Source organism: Peromyscus eremicus, chromosome 12 (assembly GCF_949786415.1).
Source record: "Peromyscus eremicus chromosome 12, PerEre_H2_v1, whole genome shotgun sequence".
In the NCBI taxonomy this organism is placed as follows: Eukaryota; Metazoa; Chordata; class Mammalia; order Rodentia; family Cricetidae; genus Peromyscus; species Peromyscus eremicus.
Window position 1 is genome coordinate 62,000,593 of NC_081428.1, and position 12,577 is coordinate 62,013,169.

Genomic DNA, 12,577 nt, shown 5'->3' on the forward strand with positions numbered 1-12,577 from the left:
TTCCAATGTCCTCTGGCTTCTGTTGCTACAGCTGGGAAATCAGTTGTCAGCTTAAAGAAAATTATTTTTATAGCAGTCTGTTGGTTCTAGAGCTTTTAAGGTTTCTGTCACTGGCCTGCAGTTCCACTGTGACTTGTTAAGGTTAATCTTATTATTTATTCCTTGGGGTTCACTGGATTTTTCTTTTCTTTTCTTTTTGTTTTTTCAAAACAGGATTTCTCTGTGTAACAGCCCTGGCTGTCCTGGAACTCCTTTTGTAGACCAGGCTGGCCTCGAACTCGCAGAAACCCACCTGCCTCTGCCTCCTGAGTGCTGGGATTAAAGGTGTGCGCCACCACTGCCTGGCATCAATCTTTTTTAATGCTGCCTCTTTATATCTTCATGTTGCAGTGTTAGCAGTATCTTGTTTGTTTGTTCCTTCTGAGATAGGGTTTGGCTCTGCAGCCCAGGCTGGCCTCCTCCTGCCTCAGCCTCCCAGTCCTGGAACTACAGGCACATGGCAGCTCACCTGACTTGGTGATATCTCCACTGCTATCTTCTAGTTCACATATTTTCTCTTTAGATATACCAACTGATTTAACATCATTTAATCCTTTATAAGTAGTTCTATTTTTGCTTAGTTCTTCATCTGACCATGTTTTAAGAAAGCCTTAATCCACATTCCTATTTCAACCTTTAATTTCAATTACCTCTATAATATAAAACATATACCACTACAATACAAACTTCCTGTAATATCTATGCATCACTATCTCTTATTTTTTTCCTGGCCCTCACTCATTATCCAATGGTTCTTGTGTTATTTTAAAATTTTTATCTTTTCGGCCGGGCGGTGGTGGTGCACGCCTTTAATCCCGGCACTCAGGAGGCAGAGCCAGGCGGTTCTCTGTGAGTTCGAGGCCAGCCTGGGCTACCAAGTGAGTTCCAGGTAAGGCGCAAAGCTACACAGAGAAACCCTGTCTCGAAAAACCAAAAAAATAATAAATAAATAGATAAAATAAATAAATAATAATTTATCTTTTCATTGTGTATATACTGTTGCAGGATTTTGTTCACATTGACACTCCAAGACTGCCAATAAATTTAACCTTGAATCGGGGGAGGAGTCAGCAACTAGCTGACCAGAATTAGCCATAAAGGTTTTAGAGGACCCAAGATACATATATAGAGACAGGAATAGTAGGGCGGGATTTAGAAAGATTTGCAGGCCTTTTTAAAAGAATCAGGGAAGGAGAGAGGGTGGAGGTCACTGGCCACTTCTCTGATCAATCAGGTTTTTAGCCCAATATCTGACTCCTGAGTTTTATTTAATAATAGAACAATATAAGTAAACACTTCAATATATGTGTATGAGGTGGGTATATACACATGAATCCAGAGAGGGTATCAGACTCTCTCAAGCTGGTAGTTTTGAGTCAATGCATGTGCTTGGGTCCTCTGCAAGATCAGTTTGTGCTCTTAACTGTTGAGCCATCTCTCTAGCCCTGTAATTTTTATTCTTTTCATTATTTATTTGTATGTGTGTATCTGCATAACTGCATGTACACGTTTGTGCAGTTGCACACATCTAAAAGCACAGAGGCCATTGTATGGTGTCTTCGAACCTCTTAAAGCTGGAATCCAGGTATTTGCAGGGAGCCCAACTTGCTACATGGTGTTGGGAGTAAAGCTCTGGTCTTATGACTGTACAGCAAGAGCCTTATGGTATCCTTCTCCATACATAGGACTCCTTGCCAAGACTGATTATCAAAATGTCAGCTTCCTTGAACAGGAGTCCTTTTGGATTCTTTCAAACCTTGGGCTTTGTTTGCTGGGCTCCATTATGCTATGAAAAGAAGTTCAAACAAACAAACAAAAAACAATTTGTGCAGATTCCACAGGATGAAAGATTGCCAGGTAGTCACAAATGCCTTTAATCCCAGCACTGAGGATGCAGAGGCAGGTGGATCTCTGTGAGTTCAAGGCCAGCCTGGTCTACAGAGCGAGTTCCAAGACAGCCAGGACTGTTACACAGAAAAAACGCTGTCTCAAAAAACAAAAACAACAAGAAGCTAGCTAACATCTGCATTCCCAATTTAATTTCATTTTTAACCTTTTGGCAGCATGATGAACTATAAAAGATTTTAAAAATACACTTTTATTTTATGTGTATGAATATTTTGATTGCATATACGTATATGCACCATATGTGTGCCTTGGTAACAAAAAGGTCAGAAGAGGGCTTTACTATCCTCTGAAACTAGAGTTAGACAGTAGTCATCCAACATATGAATACTGGGAACCAAACCCAGGTATTCTAAAAGTGCAGTTAAATGCTCTTAAATTGACATGCCGTGGATCCAGTCCCCAATACCACACATTTTATTCAGCAATTTTCTTTGAAGAGGAATTATTCATGATATTCTACATTAGACAAACTATGAAAAATGGAAGTACTAGCTCTATCCTAATATCTCTCATTCTCCTCCTCCTCCTCCTCCTCCTCCTCCCACCCACACACAGTTTTGAAACAGTCTCTTATTGTTGCCTGGGATAGCTTGAAACTCACTGTGTAGGCCTGAGATTAAAGGTGTGTACCACGACACTTGGCTTTTATGTGTGTATCCATACTGTGTGTGTGTGTGCGCGCGCGCGCGCAGGCGCGCGCGTGCGCGCATATGTGCATGTATGTTTTAAAGACAGGGTCTCATATGTAGCCCTGGAGGGCCTGGAACCCATTATGTAAAACAGGCTAGCCTTGAACTCAAAGAGAGCCTCCTGCCTCTGCCTCCTAAGTGCTATCATTAAAGGTGTGTACTACTCCTGACCTTTCTCTATAACTACTTCAGTTACTACTACCTCAAGTCCTTTACACTTTTTACTTAATTACTACAACAGGCCCCTAAAAGAGCATCATTCTGTTTTGCTGCTAGAGTATGCTCCAAAATACAAGGCTAATTATACCACCGACCCAGACTTCCTTAATGGCTTTCTCCTGACAGCTACAAGATAAATCCCAAAGCTTCAAAGTCAGTCTTTCATGATAAGGTCTCAGTTTATTTATTTTATTTGCTTTGCCAATCTTCTCCATTCTATAAAATTTACTAAACTCAAAAACAAACTAAATACTTGGGATGCCATTATATCTACCTCCCCCATGTAGTTCAGGCATGCTGAGAATCATCAAAAGTGTTAATCTGTCTATTCTATCCACAGACTTATCACTAAGAAGTAAATGCTGGTTTATTTTCTTGCTCCAACACAATGAAAATACTTTTTTGTTTGTTTGTTTGTTTTAAAGACAGGCATTCCCAATTTAATTTCATTTTTAGCCTTTACGCCAGCACAATGATCAATATAAAAGATTTTTAAAATCCTACACCTTTTATTTTTATGTGTATGAACGTTTTGCTTGCATGTATGTCTGTACACCATGTGTTTGCCTTTGTGTGTGTCTTATGGGAAAAGAGAAATGGAACTTCCACACATCCACATGTACACCTTATGTAGCACTGGCTGTCTGGAACTCTGGAACTCTGTACACCAGGCTAACCTTGAACTCAGAGATCTGTCTGCTGTTGCCTCCCCAGTGCTGGGATTAAAGGCGTGTGCCACCAAATCTACCCAGTAAAAATTTCGTGAAAGAATTGTGGCTTCCCATTTGTACTTGCATGTTATCGATGAGCTCACTTAGAACTGTTTCATAGCAAGGAATGGAGAAAGGGCTCAGCCTTGATCAAGCGCACTTGTTGTCTTCCAGAAGACCTAAATTCCAAAGCTCATTAACAACCTGTTAGTCCAGCTCCAGAGAATCGGATGCTCTCTCCTGGCTTCCAAGGGAACCCACACACATGTAGCAGATACTCACAGAGACACATACACATAAATAAAAATAAAATCTTTAAAAAAAGAGAGAGAGGCCAGGCGTGGTAGCCTTGGGAGGTAAAGGCAAGTGGATCTCTGTGAGTTCAAGGCCTACATAGAAAGTTCCAGGACAGCCAGGAAGATGTACAGAGACCCTGTTCCAAAAAAACCAGAACTATTTCATAGCACTTTAGTTGTTTACAACAAAGAAAAAGGAACCAGAACCACTAAAAACCTTTTCGATGTTTCTGAATTTTGTATTGTATGCATGTATTTGGTTCAAATTTAATATATAAAGCAATTTACTTAAACTAAAATAATAAATAGCATGTGGGAACCTGGGTTAAATAAATCTGACAAAACTTTCCAATAAAGAGAATCACACAAATTTTTAAAAGGGTGTCTCTCAAACAATATAAGGAGAAGTAAAAATGGCAAAGATCATTATCCAATAAGCTGTCAGATGTCAAGGAATCGCTATAGCTGTTTCTCCTAGCTTATGAAGATAAACATCTAAGATATAAATGAAAAAAGAGGGTCTGGAAAGATGGCTCAGCGGTTAAGAGCACTGACTGCTCTTCTAGAGAGGACCCAGGTTCAATTCCCAGCACCCGCATGGCAGCTCACACCTGTCTGTAACTCTAAAATCTGACATTCTCACACAGACATACATACAGGCAAAACATATATGCACATAAAAATAAGCAAATTAGTGGGCGGTGGTGGCACATGCCTTTAATCCCAGCAGAGCCAGGCGGATCTCTGTGAGTTCAAGACCAGCCTGGTCTACAGAGCGAGATCCAGGACAGGCACCAAAACTACACAGAGAAACCAAAAACGTAAATTAAAATAAATAAATAAATGAAAAAGAAAGTGGATAAAATTATTTCATGAGGGCCGATGAGATGGCTCAGTGGATAAAGGCATCTGGGCCAAGCCTAATGGTCTGAGATTGATGCCTGAGACCCACATGGTAAAATGAGGAAACCAATTCCCTCAAGTCGTCCTATGATGCATGTATGTACAAACAAACAAACAAACATACATACATACACACAATAAATAAGCTAAAAAGTAATTTCAGCCCGGTGGTGGTGGTGCATGTCTTTAATCTCAGTACTAGGGAGGCAGAGACAGGCAGATCTATGTGAATTCCAGGACAGCCTGGCCGACAGTTCCAGGCCATCCAAGGCTGCACAAACAAACCCTCTCCTGAAAAACTAAAAAGGAAAAAAAGGGTAATTTTTTATTGAAATTAATTTCAATTAATCTTTTGTGGGGGAGGAGAGAATTGGATGAATATAAAATTATCTTTCATGTGGCATGACATGAAATACGTGTGTCTTCAGTCTTATTTCCTAGCATACAATTTCAAAAATCCTTGGAATCCTCAAAATGGCATTGTTTTGTTTTTCCAGACAGGGTTTCTCTGTAGCTTTGGAGCCTGTCCTGGAACTCACTTTATAGACCAGGACTGTCTCTGCCTCTTGAGTGCTGGGATTAAAGGTGTGTGCCACCACTGCTGGGCCCAAAATGGTATCTTAAGGCATGCAATTGGGGTTGACTGATGGCTGAAAGCCCATGTCAGCGTTCAGGATGGAAGCTGATGAACTGAAAGACCAAGGCAGATTAAGTAAGGGTATAAATATTAAAGGTTAATCAATCACACATGTAATGAAATCTCCATAAAAATGACAGACTTCAGAGAGCTCAAAAATCAAATGTGAGGTTGTTGGAGGGTGGCATGTCCACAAAGGGAGTTTAGAAGTTCCATGTCCTTCCAGAACTCATCCTATACATCTACCTGTATTCTTTGTAATATCCTTCGTAATAATCTGGAAAACAAGTGTTTCTCCAAGATCAAGAATTACTCAGAAAATCAATTAAGCCTAAGAAACAGGAGGCTGGTAAATCTGAGAAGCTTTCCAAGACTCTTCACCTCCCCCACCTATGAACACCATCAAGCAGCCAAGTCATACAGTCCCATCTTAAGGGAGCATCACTCCTACTCAACTCTTTCCAAGTTGAATAAAGTCCTACTACAGACTTGTCATGCTCCTTTTTAAAAAACATTTAAATGAGTGAATGTAGATTTATTAATGAAAAGTGAGAAATAACATCTGAGAGAGGGGTTCCTGGGGAAAAACACACTGATATGCTTTTTTTTTTTCATCGTATTTATTTATGCCTAGCTCTATTTTTTTTTTACATTTTAAAACTTACATTGGGTGTATGAGGTGTGTGCATGTCATAAACTTGACTCACTCTCCAAGTGAGTCACAGGGATTGAACTCAGATCATCAGGACAAGTGCCTTTACCTACTGAGTCAACATCACACCAGTACCCTTGATACACTTTTTACATAGCAAAATAACATGTGATTCTCTTCCATTTCCTTTTTGAAAACAATCAATCTCTCGAGCTACATACAAGATCTATAAGACAGACCTTAGCCAGGAGGCTAAAGCAGGATTAAGACTAACCTGCACTACAGAATGCAACTCCACTTCACAACAGAAGGAAAAAAGAGAGCAGTTCAAGTGACATACGACCACTGCACACAAATCTTTACTGTCATCTCCCACCACCTCATCCTACCAGAACTCCGAAGACACTTCCGTTGTGAACTGTGAATAAAATAAGATAGTGTAAGCAAGCACAGTGACATACACCTGTAATCCCAACATCTGGGAGGCAGGACGAAGGATTACACATTTTGAGGCAAGCCTGAGCTAGACAGTGACACCCGTCTCAAAAAATAAACAATAAAAAACAAAACGAGGAGGTTGTTAAGTCAATCCTCTAACAAATTGCCTATCCCGCCCCCCCCAAAAAAAAATTTTGGCCTGAAATCAGGAAAAGATTTCCAACAATTTTTCTTTCTTCTTCCTTTTTTTTGAGGTGGGGGGAGGTGTTCAAGACAGGATTTCTCTGTATAACAGTCCTGGCTGTCCACCACTGCCTGGCAGAATTTCCAACAATTTCTAAAGTGGCACTATACATACTTCTGCCATCATGATATACTTGGGCAGCAGCACTGATTACAAAATCAAAATACTGACCAAACTCTGAAAAGCACTGAAGATAGTTTACATCCTATAGTATCAAATATTCATCTAAGAGTTATTTATTTAAAAAGTAAGCATATTATTATGCAAATTTGTTTTTGTATTTAATAATAGAAAAATTATGAGTATACCAAAGAACTGCTTTAAAATAAATGTCTTGGCACAGCAAGATGGCTCAGTGTGTAAAAGTACTTGTCAAGCAAGCCGGAGAGAGAACCCTAGAACCCACAATGGAAGGATAAAACCAATTCTTGAAAATTATCACCTATCCTCCTCAAGCACACTGCATGCACCACCAATTCCCCCCCAATACAGACACACAAAGATTAGGCAGGTGTTGCACACCTTTAATCTCAGCAGTGAGTTCGAGACCCGCCTGATCTACACAGTAAGTTCTAGGCCAGACAGGGTTACAAAGTCTCAATAATAATAAATAATGATTAAGTTAAAATTCTTGGGCTGCAGACATAGGGGAAAGCACCCTAGCGGGCACTAAACCCTGAGTTTGATACCTGGCACCACATCAAACTGGGCATGGTAACTGTGATGGTTTGAATGAGAGTAGCCCCTACTGGCTCAGATATTCGAATGCTTGGTCTCCAGTTGGGAGAAATGTCTGGGAAGGATAGGAGGTATGTCACTGGGGGTGAGCTTTGAGGTTTCAGAAGCCCACAACATACCCAGTAAGCTCTCTGTTTCATGGTTGTCTCAAGATGTGAGCTCTCAGTTTCTGCTCTAGCATCATGCCTGCCTGCCCCCATGCTCCCCACCCGGATGGATAGTCATGGACTAAACTAAAGCTCAAGTCCCAATAAATGTTTTCTTTGTTTATTTATTGTAAATAAGTTGTTTTGGTCATGGTATCTCATTATAGCAATAGAAAAGTAACTAAGAGAGTGACACAAACCTGTAATCCCAGCACTGGCAGGTTAGATCAGGAGGATCAGAAATTCAAGAACATACTCTGCTATATATCAGATTCAAAGTCAGCATGGATTTATATAGACTTTTGTCTCAATAAGTAAATTTGATTTATTAGCAATAAATGTTTTATGTATACTGCTTTAGGTATCTATGTACCTAGGGTCAAACTAAAAGGAGTCACCAGGAGCTAGAAAGATAGCTCAGCAGTTAAGAACAATTGCAGAGGACCTGCATCCACATGGTAGCTCACAACCATCTGTGGAATTCCAGTTCCAGGGGATCAGATGTCTTCTTCTGATTAAAAGCACCAGGCACACATGCAGATCATATACACATAAATACATGCAAGCAGGCAAAACACTCACACACATAAAATAAATCTAAGACAAATTTTTTAAAGGGGAGGGAGTTTAACCATTGTGAAAAATGTAAGCCCTGGTAACAAACTGAAAAAAAACTGAAGTACCTGGGGATGGAGAGATATAAAAAAGTTAGAATCAGGGCTGGAGAGAAGACTCAGAGGGTAAGAGGCTACTCTTCCAAAGGACCTGGGTTCAATTTCTAGCGCCCACATGGTATCCCACAACTGTCTGCAACTCCAGTTCTAGGGAATTCTACTCTCACAGGCAAAACACCAGTACACATTTTAAAAAAAAATTAGACTCAAGCCAGGCAGTGGTTGTGTACGCTCTTAATCCCAGCACTCGGGAGGCAGAAGCAGGCAATCTCTGTGAGTTCGAAGCCAGCCCAGTCTACAGAATGAGTTCCAAGACAGCCAGGGCTACAGAGAGAAACCCTGTCTCAAAAAAACAAAACCAACAAACAAGTGATCTATAAAAACTGCATGCTCAGCCTCTATACTCAATAATAATGAGAAAACATCCTGCACATTCCTTTCTGCACATAGGCAAAGGAATGTACACAACACAGATAAAGATCCTGGACACTCCTCAGATAAATTTGGTTCTAAATCCTAGTCATGTCGTCCACTGGTTGTATGATTAGGTAACTTACTCATTTCTCTAAGCTTTAGTTCTCTCAGTTGTAAGATGGAAATACTAACATCATGGGCTACGTGGATTAAGAAAATGCATTTGAGGGGCTAGAGAGATGGCTCGCTGGTTAAGAGCACTTGTTGCTCCTGTAGAGGACCTGGGATCAGTTCCCCACACCTACACTGTGCCTCACAACCAACCCTAACTCTAGTTCCAGGGGCTCTAGTGCTCTCTTCTGACCTCCACAGGTACCAGGCATGCATGCAGTGCAGAGTAATACATTCAGGCAAACACTAACACAAATAAAAGTAAATCATCTAAAATTAAAGAAAAGAAAAAGGAAATGCACACAAGGGTATGGGGTGTAGGTCAGTGGCAGAGTACTGGACTGGCATGTATGAAATCCTACGTTTGATCTCCAGCAAAGGACAGGAAGGTTGAAGGTTTCTCCTGCCCTACCTCCCCAGCACTGGCATTGCTATTAAGAGTGTGACCTACTACAACTCCCTTTTCTTTTTTGTTGTTTTGTCTCCCCCCCCCCCCCCCCAGAGCTGAGGACCGAACCCAGGGCCTTGCAAGCGCTCTATCACTGAGCTAAATCCCCAACCCCTACTCCCTTTTCTATTTGAGTTTCTGAGGACAAATAAGTTCCTCTTACTTGGGCAGAAAACACTTTACAGACTGGGCTGGCTCCCTAGCCCAGCACAGCTCTTAACCAACAAACAGCTAGTTGTTACTAAATGTAATGTCCAGGTTGTATGGCCCTAAAGCTATATGCAAATGACCAACGAATAACATATAGAGTATGCAATGTAAATACTTATATAAACCATTTAAGGAGAACCATTTTGTCACATAGTATACAGGCCAAGTAAGGTCTTAGTTTTCTTTCTCTTGTCTATCTGATACTATGAATATATACTTCCCTCGTGTTATATACTCATTCAGATAATAACAGAAATGCTGGGCCTGGTGGCTAATGCCTTTAATCCCAGCACTCAGGAGGCAGAGGCAAGTGGATCTTTGTGAGTTCAAGGCCAGCCTGGTCAACATAGTGAAGTTCAGGACAGCCAAGACTACATATAGAAACTGTCTGGAAAAACAAAAACAAAAACAAAAACAGAACTGTAAAAATAAGGCATGTTAAACCATTTTAAACTACTGAAATATTTGTAGTAGGTTGTTACCCAAAGGAAACCAATAACACAAGAGTTAAGTCTTTTGTAATAGATTTAACAGTTCTGCACCACTAGAAATTCATCTGTCAAACTCCAATAGAAGTTTCCTCTCCAAATAAGTGGGAGGGAGTAAGGCTAACTGAAAGGGGATGGGGATGGTGGGGAGCTACGTGATAAAGGGCAGTGCAACACACTTAGTGAAGTCTTCAGTTTCAAGCCCTAATAATAATTATTGGTGGATCAGCGTAAAAAAAAAAAATCACTCTTGTTATTTTTACAACAAAAATCATGCTTTCCAATGACACTAATATAATAAACTTGAGGATTTAAAACATCTATAAACTTGTTTACATTTATTTGAGATCCTAGTAGTATAAATAGCAGCAGAATAGCTTAATCTCACCCAGGAGTCTATATATAATCTAGGGTACAATTTACACCCTACAGCTTGTCACCAGTGTATCTTTTTCCCATTTATCCCCTTATCTTTTCCTCCTTCCCACAATAAAGTTGCTAGTAACAAAACAGGGCATTACTTAACCTAGCCTGGGGCACATAGTTTATGAGCAGTGATTTCCTTGATGTTTGCTGTCTCTTAGTTTACATCCTTTCTCCATCTATGAGGAAACAGCTCCAAACCTATAATGCAGTCTAGTTCACATCTCCACCAGAGCTAGTAGAATCAAGGGTTATTCCGAATGTATAGTCCTTATACCAATTGCTGTATTACTTTTAGTGTCAATACAAGGACTTAACTATCATTGAGAAACACTCAATATTGAAGAAGAAAACTGTGGGACAAGGTTGTTCACATCTATAATCTCTGCTCTCAGGAGGCAAAGGAAAGAAGATAGAAAATTTGAGGTGAGCCTGGGATATAACAGTGAAACTCTGTCTTAAAAAAAAAAATAGGCGTGGTGGTGCACGACTTTAATCCCAGCTCCCTGCACTTAGGAGGCAGAGGCAGGTGGATCTCTGTGAGCTCGAGGCCAGCTTAGTCTACAGAGTGAGTTCCAGGACAGCCAGGGCTAAACAGAGAAACCACCACCAGCAGCCTAGAGGGGTTACTTTTTGGTTCCAAGTTCACCCCAGCAAAAGTTTTAAAAAAAAGGTAAGTCAGACTATCTACCAATGAAAATGAAAGAAGTGGGTGATGGCTGTGAGAAACTGAAACCTTAACAATTCAAACCTTAACCTCAAAAGTCTTCAATCCTGGAGTATTTCAACTTCAGTACAAAGCTTTTGTTCATTGCTTTGTTTTAAGACAAGGTCTCATTATGTAGTCCAGACTAGCTTTTAACTCAGACTCCTGAGTTCTGGATTATAGATGACATCACAATACTGGCTAAAAAAATTTTTTAAATGTATACACCAGCTCTTTCCGCCATTTTGGCACCTGTGGAGATCTGCTGGGAATAGAATTTCTAAAAGGAAAAGTATGTCTAGAAGGCTGTGGTTCAAGGCCATTTTTGCTGGCTATAAATGAAGTCTTGGGAACCAAAGAGAGTACACAGCTCTTCTTAAAATTGAAGGTGTTTATGCCTGAGATAAAACTGAATTCTACGTGGGCAAGAGATGTGCTTATGTGTATAAAGAAAAGAAAAAAAAAAACAATACAGTGAATTCTGGAGGCAAACCAAACAGAAGCAGAGTAATCTGGGAAAGGTAACTCAGGCCAGTGAAACAGTAGTAGCATGGCTCTCACCAAATTCCGAAGCAACCTTCTTGCAAAGACCATTGGACAAATAATCTGTGTGATGCTGTACCCCTCTCAGATTTAAACTAATAAAAAATAAACAAGTGAATTTGTGCTTTTGTTAAAAAAAAAATGTATGCAACAAAATTGCACTTAGTAAGTTTAGGGAAAGAAACAAATCAGGTTAGAAAAAGCCAGTCTTTCACTGCACTGAGGAGCACAACTCCAGTGACTAGAAAGTAACACCATGGAAACTTAAAGAATAAAGGAATAAAGAGCTCAAGCTCTGTTCCCTGTTCTGCAGTTACCTTGACCAGAGATACCCAATGTACAAACAATGGCTGAGAGAGCCTTTGCTGTCTGACAAAGCAATGTCTTTTCATTTTTTTTTTGGAATGTATTTATTTATTATGTATAAAGCATGTATGACTGCAGGCCAGAAGAGGGCACCAGATCTCATTACAGATGGTTGTGAGCCACCATGTGGGTGCTGGGAATTGAACTCAGGACCTCTAGAAGAGCAGTCAGTGCTCTTAACCTAAGTCATCTCTCCAGCCCGCATTGTCTTCTCAGTCTAACAAAAGTTGGGGCATGAGAGGTTTATGAATGGTAAATTATTGCATGTAAAAATGTCAGTAACAACTGTCACTAAGGAGATGCAAATTAAACCCACAACTGTATTACACTTAATACACACGTATAGAAAAGGCTTTAAAGAAAGTTTAAAATAACAAGTGCTCACAGAATGCAGAGAACTGGAACTCTCCTGAACTGCTCAGGGGAATGCAAAATAGCACGGTAGCTTTTGGGAAACCATTTGGCAGCATCTTACATTTATTCATGTATTAAATGAGCCAGTAAGTAAACCTGTA

At 40.1% G+C, this 12,577-nt stretch overlaps 1 protein-coding gene and 1 pseudogene across 3 annotated transcripts in view; one reads left to right on the plus strand and one right to left on the minus strand.

Annotated features, from left to right (window-relative positions):
• Positions 1 to 12,577, minus strand: part of Ubxn7 (UBX domain protein 7) — a 60,702-nt gene that overhangs the window by 39,883 nt on the left and 8,242 nt on the right. The window contains exon 1 of one of the 3 annotated variants that reach the window (XM_059277264.1): positions 11,205 to 11,315. The exons of 1 other annotated variant lie outside the window; for it this stretch is intronic. The gene's annotated coding sequence lies outside the window, so the exon portion shown is untranslated. Of the gene's footprint in view, positions 1 to 11,198; positions 11,316 to 12,577 lie in introns of those variants that run through there. One more of the 3 variants, XM_059277265.1, reaches the window with a different exon arrangement.
• Positions 11,448 to 11,790, plus strand: LOC131922468 (large ribosomal subunit protein eL33-like; annotated as a pseudogene).